Here is a 9,016-nt window from a genome sequence, read left to right as displayed (position 1 = left end):
TGGATGTGAGTGGTGAAGAGAAAGATGGGATTTGATAGGTGAGGGGTTTTTGGGGAAGAGGTTTTGAGGTGATTGGTGAGTGGGGGAAGAAGAGAGAGAGTGGTGGTGGGGTCCTGTGGGGTCCACAGATCCTGTGGTGTCAAGGAAAAGTCATCCCTGCACCAAGTGGCATCAAAATTCACGTTTTGAGCCATTTCTGGCGTTAAACGCCGGGCTGGTGCCCATTCCTGGCGTTTAACGCCAGGTTGTTGCCCTTTACTGGCGTTTAACGCCAATCTGGTGCCCCTTTCTGGCGTTAAACGCCCAGAATGGTGCCAGACTGGGCGTTAAACGCCCAACAGCTAGCATTACTGGCGTTTGAACGCCAGCTTCTTCTCCTCCAGGGTGTGCTGTTTTTCTTCCTGTTTTTCATTCTGTTTTTTCTTTTTTTTCATTGTTTTTGTGACTTCTTATGATCATCAACCTACAAAAAAGTAAAATAACAAAAGAAAATAGTTAACTATAAAACATTGGGTTGCCTCCCAACAAGCGCTTCTTTAATGTCATTAGCTTGACAGAGGACTCCCATGGAGCCTCAGAAATACTCAGAACCGTGTTGGAACCTCCCAACACCAAACATAGAGTTTGAGTGTGGGGGTTCAACACCAAACTTAGAGTTTGGTTGTGGCCTCCCAACACCAAACTTAGAGTTTGACTGTGGGGGCTCTGCTTGGCTCTGTTTTGAGAGAAGCTCTTCATGCTTCCTCTCCATGATGATAGAGTGATGTCCTTGGGCCTTAAACACCAAGGATTTTTCATTCACTTGAATGATCAACTCTCCTCTATCAACATCAATCACAGCCTTTGCTGTGGCTAGGAAGGGTCTGCCAAGGATGATGGATTCATCCATGCACTTCCCAGTCTCTAGGACAATGAAATCAGTAGGAATGTAATGGTCTTCAACCTTCACCAAAACATTCTCTACAAGTCCATGAGCTTGTTTTCTTGAATTGTCTGCCATCTCTAATGAGATTCTTGCAGCTTGCACCTCAAAGATCCCTAATTTCTCCATTACAGAGAGGGGCATGAGGTTTACACTTGACCCTAAGTCACACAAGGCCTTCTTGAAGGTCATGGTGCCTATGGTACAAGGTATAGAAAACTTCCCAGGATCCTGCCTCTTTTGAGGCAGTTTCTGCCTAGAAAAGTCATCCAGTTCTTTGGTGAGCAAAGGTGGTTCATCCTCCCAAGTCTCATTTCCAAATAACTTGTCATTTAGCTTCATGATTGCTCCAAGGTATTTAGCAACTTGCTCTTCAGTGACATACTCATCCTCTTCAGAGAAAGAATACTCATCAGAGCTCATGAATGGCAGAAGTAAGTCCAATGGAATCTCTATGGTCTCATTTTGAGCCTCAGATTCCCATTGTTCCTCATTGAGGAACTCAGAGGAGATTGGTGCACACCCATTGGGGTCTTCCTTAGTGGCGTCCACCTCCTCTCTTTCCTCTCCATATTCGGTCATGGTTATGGCTTTGCACTCTCCTTTTGGATTTTCTTCTGTATTACTTGGGAGAGTACTAGGAGGGAGTTCAGTGACTTTCTTACTCAGCTGACCCACTTGTCCTTCCAAATTCCTAATGGAGGACCTTGTTTCATTCATGAAACTTTGAGTGGTTTTGATTAGATCAGAGACCATTGTTGCTAAGTCAGAGGTATTCTGCTTAGAACTCTCTGTCTGTTGCTGAGAAGATGATGGAAAAGGCTTGTTGGTGTCAAGCCTGTTTCTTCCACCATTATTGTTATTGAAACCTTGTTGAGGTCTCTCTTGATTCTTCCATGAAGAATTATAGGAGTTTCCATAGGGTTCTCCTAGGTAATTCACCTCTTCCATTGAAGGGTTCTCAGGATCATAAGCTTCTTCCTCAGATGAAGCTTCCTTAGTACTGCCAAGTGCATTTTGCATTCCAGACAGACTTTGAGAAATTAAATTGACTTGTTGAGTCAATATCTTGTTCTGAGCCAATATGGCATTCAGAGTGTCAATCTCAAGAACTCCTTTCTTCTGACTAGTCCCATTGTTCACAGGATTCCTTTCAGAAGTGTACATGAATTGGTTATTGCAACCATTTCAATTAGCTCTTGAGCCTCTGTAGGCGTCTTCTTCAGATGAAGAGATCCTCCAGCAGAGCTATCCAAAGACATCTTGGATAGTTCGGAGAGACCATCATAGAAGATACCTATGATGCTCCATTCAGAAAGCATGTCTGAGGGACATCTTCTGATTAATTGTTTGTATCTTTCCCAAGCTTCATAGAGGGATTCTCCATCCTTCTGTCTGAAGGTTTGGACTTCCACTCTAAGCTTACTCCATCTTTGTGGTGGAAAGAACTTTGCCAAGAAGGCATTGACTAGCTTTTCCCAAGAGTCCAGGCTTTCTTTAGGTTGAGAGTCCAACCATATTCTAGCTCTGTCTCTTACAGCAAAAGGGAATAGCATCAGTCTATAGACCTCAGGGTCTACCCCATTAGTCTTGACTGTGTCACAGATTTGCAAGAATTCAGCTAAGAACTGATGAGGATCTTCCATTGGAAGTCCATGGAACTTGCAATTCTGTTGCATTAGAGAAACTAATTGAGGCTTAAGCTCAAAGTTGTTTGCTCCAATGGCAGGGATAGAGATGCTTCTCCCATAGAAATCAGGAGTAGGTGCAGTGAAGTCACCCAGCACCTTCCTTGCATTGTTGGCATTGTTGTTGTTTTCGGCTGCCATGGGTTCTTCTTCCTTGAAGAATTCGGTCAGGTCCTCAACAGAGAGTTGTGCTTTAGCTTCTCTTAGCTTTCTCTTCAAGGTCCTTTCAGGTTTAGGATCAGCTTCAACAAGAATGCCTTTGTCTCTGCTCCTGCTCATATGAAAGAGAAGAGAAAAAGAAAATGTGGAATCCTCTATGTCACAGTATAGAGATTCCTTGAAGTGTCAGAGGAAAAGAGAAATAGAAAGAAGAAGGAGAAGAATAATTCGAACTTTAATTAGATAAGGTTCGAATTGTGCATTAAGAAGGAGTGGTACTCCATAAATAGAAGGATGTGAGAAGGAGGGAAGAGAATTTTCAAAAATTCAATCAAAAGATTTTGAAAACATTTTGAAAAACACTTAATTGATTTTCGAAAATTGAAAGTGGAAAAGAAATCAAGTGATTTTTGAAAAAGATTTTGAAATTAGAAATTAGAAAGATTTGATTGAAAACTATTTTGAAAAAGATGTGGTTAAGAAGATATGATTAGTTTTAAAGAGATGTGATTGAGAAGATATGATTTGAAAACAATTTTAAGAGATATGTTTTGAAAACAATTTTAAAAGATTTGATTTTGAAAATTAATGACTTGCCTAACAAGAAAAGATATGATTCAAACATAAAACCTTCCTCAACAAAAAAAAGGCAAAAAATGTTCAATCAAATCATTAATTGTTAGTAAGTATCTTTGAAAAAGGAAAGAAATTGATTTTGAAAACATTTGATTGAAAAGATATGATTTGAAAAAGATTTGATTTCGAAAAACTTTGAAAACTTGAAAAAATTTGATTTTGAAAACAAAATCTTCCCCCTAGCACCATCCTGGCGTTAAACGCCCAGAATGGTATACATTCAGGCGTTTAACGCCCAAAATGCTACCTCTTTGGGCGTTAAACGCCCAACCAGGTACCCTGGCTGGCGTTTAAACGCCAGTCTGCCTTCTTCACTGGGCATTTTTGAATGCTCAGCTTTTTCTGTATAATTCCTCTGCAGCATGTTCTGAATCTTCAATTCTTTGTATCATTGACTTGAAAAGACACAAATTAAAAGTATTTTTGGATTTTTAATAATCAAAATGCAATAAGAATCAAATAACAATGCATGCAAGACACCAAACTTAGCAGTTTGTATACTACTAACACTATATGAGACACATAAACACTCAAGCCAAAAGAATTCAAAGATCAAAACAAAGAAATATATGCATGGATTCGAAAAATATAACAAAAACATGCATTTGACACTAAACCTAAGATGAGACTCTAGACTTAAACAAGAAATATTTTTGGATTTTATGATTTTTTTTTTGTGATTTTTTTTTTGTGTTTTTCGAAAATTAAGTGGAAAAAGATATCAAAATTCTTAATGAGAATTCCAGGAATCAGTGCAATGCTAGTCTAAGACTCCGGTCCAGGAATTAGACATGGCTTCACAGCCAGCCAAGCTTTCAAAGAAAGCTTCGGTCCAAAATACTAGACATGACCAAAGGTCAGCCAAGCCTTAGCAGATCACTGCTCCAAAAGCAAAATTGATGAAAATCAACAAGCTCTTGTGGTGATAAGTTGAAACCTCGGTCCAATCAGATTAGACATGGCTTCTCAGCCAGCCAGATTTCAACAAATCATCATGAAACTCTAGAATTCATCTTCAAGAATTTCGAAAAAAATAAATACCTAATCTAAGCAACAAGATGAACCGTCAGTTGTCCAAACTAGAACAATCCCAGGCATTGTTACCAAAAGCTTGCTCAAAACTTGAACAATCCCCGGCAACGGCGCCAAAAACTTGGTGCGCGAAATTGTGAACAATACTTTTCACAACTCTCATAATCCCTGGTCATGAACTCCAAAAACTTGGTGGTTCAATTCCATGGCATTACACAACTTCGCACAACTAACCAGCAAGTGCACTGGGTCGTCCAAGTAATACCTTACGTGAGTAAGGGTCGTTCCCATGGAGATTGTTAGCATTGAAGCAAGCTATGGTCATCTTGTAAATCTTAGTCAGGCAGACTCAAATGGATATGGTGATGAACGAAAATAATATAAAAGATAAGGATAGTGATACTTATGTAGTTCATTGGTAGGAATTTCAGATAAGCGCATGAAGATGCCTTCCCTTCCGTCTCTCTGCTTTCCTACTGCCTTCATCCAATCCTTCTTACTCCTTTCCATGGCAAGCTCGTGTAGGGTTTCACTGTTGTCAGCAGCTACCTCCCATCCTCTCAGTGAAAGCAAGAGCATATGCCCTGTCACGGCATAGCGGAATTCAGCTGTCGGTTCTCGGTCAGGCCGGAATAATATCCATTGATACTTTTGCGTCTGTCACTAACGCCCTAGCCTGCTAGGAGTTTGAAGTACGTCACAGTCATTCAGTCATTGAATCCTACTCAGAATACCACAGATAAGGTTTAGACCTTCCGGATTCTCTTGAATGCCGCCATCAGGTCCTGCCTATACCACGAAGATTCCGATTAAAGAATCCAAGAGATATTCACTAAGCCTCAGATGCTTGTAGAACAAGAGTGGTTGTCAGTCACTTTGTTCATGGGTGAGAATGGTGATGGGCGTCAATCATCACCTTCATCAAGTTGAAGAACAAGTGATATCTTGGACAAAGAACAAGCGGAATTGAATAGAAGAACAATAGTAATTGCATTAATACTCGAGGTACAGCAGAGCTCCACACCTTAATCTATGGTGTGTAGAAACTCCACCGTTGAAAATACATAAGAACAAGGTCTAGGCATGGCCGAATGGCCAGCCTCCCAAAGTGATCAAAAGATCTCTAGAAAAAGGTTCCAAAGATCCGAAAATTTTTAATACAATAGTAAAAGGTCCTACTTATAGAAAACTAGTAGCCTAAGGTGTACAGAAATGAGTAAATGACATAAAAATCCACTTCCGGGCCCACTTGGTGTGTGCTTGGGCTGAGCAATGAAGCATTTTCGTGTAGAGACTCTTCTTGGAGTTAAACGCCAGCTTTAGTGCCAGTTTGGGCGTTTAACTCCCAATTAGGTGCCAGTTCCGGCGTTTAACGCTGGAATATCTTGAGGTGACTTTGAACGCCGGTTTGGGCCATCAAATCTTGGGCAAAGTATGGACTATTATATATTGCTGGAAAGCCCAGGATGTCTACTTTCCAACGCCGTTGAGAGCGCGCCAATTGGGCTTCTGTAGCTCCAGAAAATCCACTTCGAGTGCAGGGAGGTCAGAATCCAACAGCATCTGCAGTCCTTTTGAGTCTCTGGATCAGATTTTTGCTCAGATCCCTCAATTTCAGCCAGAAAATACCTGAAATCACAGAAAAACACACAAACTCATAGTAAAGTCCAGAAAAGTGAATTTTAGCTAAAAACTAATAAAAATATACTAAAAACTAACTAGATCATACTAAAAACATACTAAAAACAATGCCAAAAAGCGTATAAATTATCCGCTCATCAAGGAGCTAGCACGGTTATACATAAAGGAGATTGTGAGACTTCATGGTGTACCTGCTACTATAATCTCTGATAGAGATCCTCGTTTCACTTCAAGGTTTTGGGGTGCATTTCAGAAGGCTTTTGGAACCCGTTTAAGCTTGAGCACGGCTTACCATCCTCAAACAGATGGTCAATCTGAGAGGACGATCCAAACACTAGAGGATATGTTGAGAGCTTGTGTTTTGGACCAACCGGCGAGTTGGGATCGGTATATGCCATTAGTGGAGTTTGCATACAATAATAGTTATCATGCGAGCATTGAAATGGCTCCGCATGAGGCCTTGTATGGGAGGAAATGTCAATCTCCGCTATGTTGGTATGAGGCTGGAGAGAAAAGCTTGTTGGGGCCTGAAATGATAGCTGAGACCACCGAACAAGTCAAGAAAATCCGAGATAGGATGCTTACGGCGCAGAGTCGTCAAAAGAGTTACGCCGATCAAAGGCGAAAGCCCTTAGAATTTGAGGAAGGAGACCATGTTTTTCTTAAGGTTACTCCGACTACAGGAGTAGGTAGGGCGATTAAGGCAAAGAAGTTAAATCCTCGATACATTGGTCCATTTCAGATCCTGGAGAGGGTTGGACCGGTGGCGTATCGAATGGCTCTACCACCTCATCTTTCGAACCTGCACGACGTATTTCACGTGTCGCAGCTTCGGAAGTACACTCCTGATGCTAGCCATGTGTTAGAACCTGAGTCGGTTCAGTTAAGGGAAGATTTGACGCTTCCAGTGGCTCCAGTCAGAATTGATGATACTAGTATTAAACGGTTGCGTGGAAAAGAGGTTTCTTTAGTGAAAGTGGCTTGGAGTCAAGGCGGTGTTGAGGAACACACTTGGGAACTTGAGTCGGAGATGCGAACGGATTATCCGCATTTATTCTCAGGTAATTGCATTTGAAGTTTGTGGGCAAAATTCCCAATTAGGTGGGTAGAATGTAAAACCCGGTTAATTAACGGCTAATTAACCCATAAATGAGAATTTATTCTAGAAAGCCTAAAATGTGATTTTTATGGCTAAATGTGATAGAGGAGACTGAGACGAGAATTTTGGTACCAATTTTATAGAATTCGGACCAAGATTGGACCGAACGGGCCAAACCGGGCCAACCGGACCCAAAGTGGGCCCTTGGCCCAACATAACTTAACCAAAACCCTAGTTTTCAGCAATCTCTCTCCTCACAACACTCAAAAACACGCTGAAAAGTAGAGGGATGGGGGAAGAACACTCTCTCAACCTTCTATCTCTCACTTGATCTTCAAACCACCATAACTTTTGATCTAGAGCTCCGATTGCCGCTCCGTTTGCGGCCACGCGTTCACCGCGGAGAGCTCTACAAAACCCATATAATCAATCTTGAGGTAAGCCACAAGTTTCTGTTCGAAATTCCAGCCCTTATTTTTAAGTTTCATGGGTAAAATGTTGAGATTTTGGGTTCTTTGATGTTATAGGACCCAACTCTCTTGAAGGAGAAGGTTAATCTTGTCTCCTTGGACCTTGGGTGTGGTAAGATTCTCAACCCTAGTGTAATTTGTGATTTTATGATGTTTGGGTTTTGAGATGTTGTGTATGGGTATGATGATTGTGGCTTAGGTTGTGTACATGTGAATATTGGAGCTTGATTGGTGACTTTGAAAAGCTTGGAAAGGGTTTGGTGGTGAAAAATCTGCTCTTGGAGGTGTTGAGGCCTTGTGAGCTTGAGGATAAGTGGTTTAGAAGTGCTCCGGTGGAGCTTGGGAAATTCGGCTAAGGTATGATTTCGGTTTCCCATATCTAATATGTAATGTGGTAGGAAATACTTAGGCTAGAGGCCCTAAGATAGGCATTGAATGGTTGATGTTGTTAAATGATTGAGATATATGATGTGGTCATATATGTGATGATGATTATTGATGCCTTGGTGGTATGATGTATGAGAAATATGCATGTTGTGATATATGCTTGATGATTGTTATGGTTGAATTGTGGGTTGAACCATGTTGATGGTGAGTATGATGTTGATTGTGTACAATAATGATTTATTGGAATTGGTGTTGTTGAGAATTGGCATGAGGGAGAGTATATGATATGTCAATGTGTTTGAGTTTGAGCCACTTGGGTGAAGTGGGGTAAAATGATGAGATAGTGATTTTGGTAAATTGTGGTAATGTGTCAATGTGTGAGTTGAGGAGGCTTGATGTTGAATTTGATACATTTTGATTGATTTCAAAGAAAAGGGATGAAATTGGCATGTTTTGATTGACTTTGAAAAGAGTTGAAAATGGTTTGTTTTGAAAATGGCATATTGTGGTTTTGTATGAAAATATGGTTTTTGGGCATACTTTGACGGGACATAACTTGGACTACGGATCTCCGTTTTGTACCAAATCTGTTTAAAAATGAAATTGGATCCGGGATGTCCATGTCGTTCGAAGAACGGGTGGAAAACGATTTAAAATGAGGAAGTTATGTCCGTCGGAAGATTGGGGTTTAAATCTGTGAATTCTGCAGCTTTTAACTTAGAAAATTTTTAGCAGAATGACCCCTTGCGCGTGGGCGCACTTGGCGCGTACGCGCCGTTCTTCCGAAAAGTGCCATCCACGCGTGCGCGTGATGTGCGCGGGCGCGCCGATTGTGCTGCACCCAATGCCCAGCCATTTTCCAGAGAGTTATGCCAGACTTGTGCCGGTGTTGTGCCTGGGGCACGAGAACACCCGCGCGTACGCGTGGTTGACGCGTGCGCGTCGATTGGCAAATTTGTAATCCACGCGTTAGCGTGCATGA

The 9,016-nt window shown here is 41.3% G+C and overlaps 1 non-coding gene across 1 annotated transcript; it reads left to right on the top strand.

The window, feature by feature from the left end:
- The first annotated feature begins 2,238 nt into the window (after window positions 1-2,238).
- LOC130984223 (small nucleolar RNA R71) lies at window positions 2,239-2,346 on the top strand. Its single transcript, XR_009088171.1, has one exon. It is a non-coding gene; the product is annotated as a small nucleolar RNA R71 (small nucleolar RNA).
- Window positions 2,347-9,016: the final 6,670 nt, after the last annotated feature.

This window comes from Arachis stenosperma, chromosome 5 (assembly GCF_014773155.1).
Source record: "Arachis stenosperma cultivar V10309 chromosome 5, arast.V10309.gnm1.PFL2, whole genome shotgun sequence".
NCBI classification, from domain to species: Eukaryota; Viridiplantae; Streptophyta; class Magnoliopsida; order Fabales; family Fabaceae; genus Arachis; species Arachis stenosperma.
Note: the sequence above shows the minus strand (reverse complement) of the source record. Positions and strands in the feature narration are given on the sequence as shown.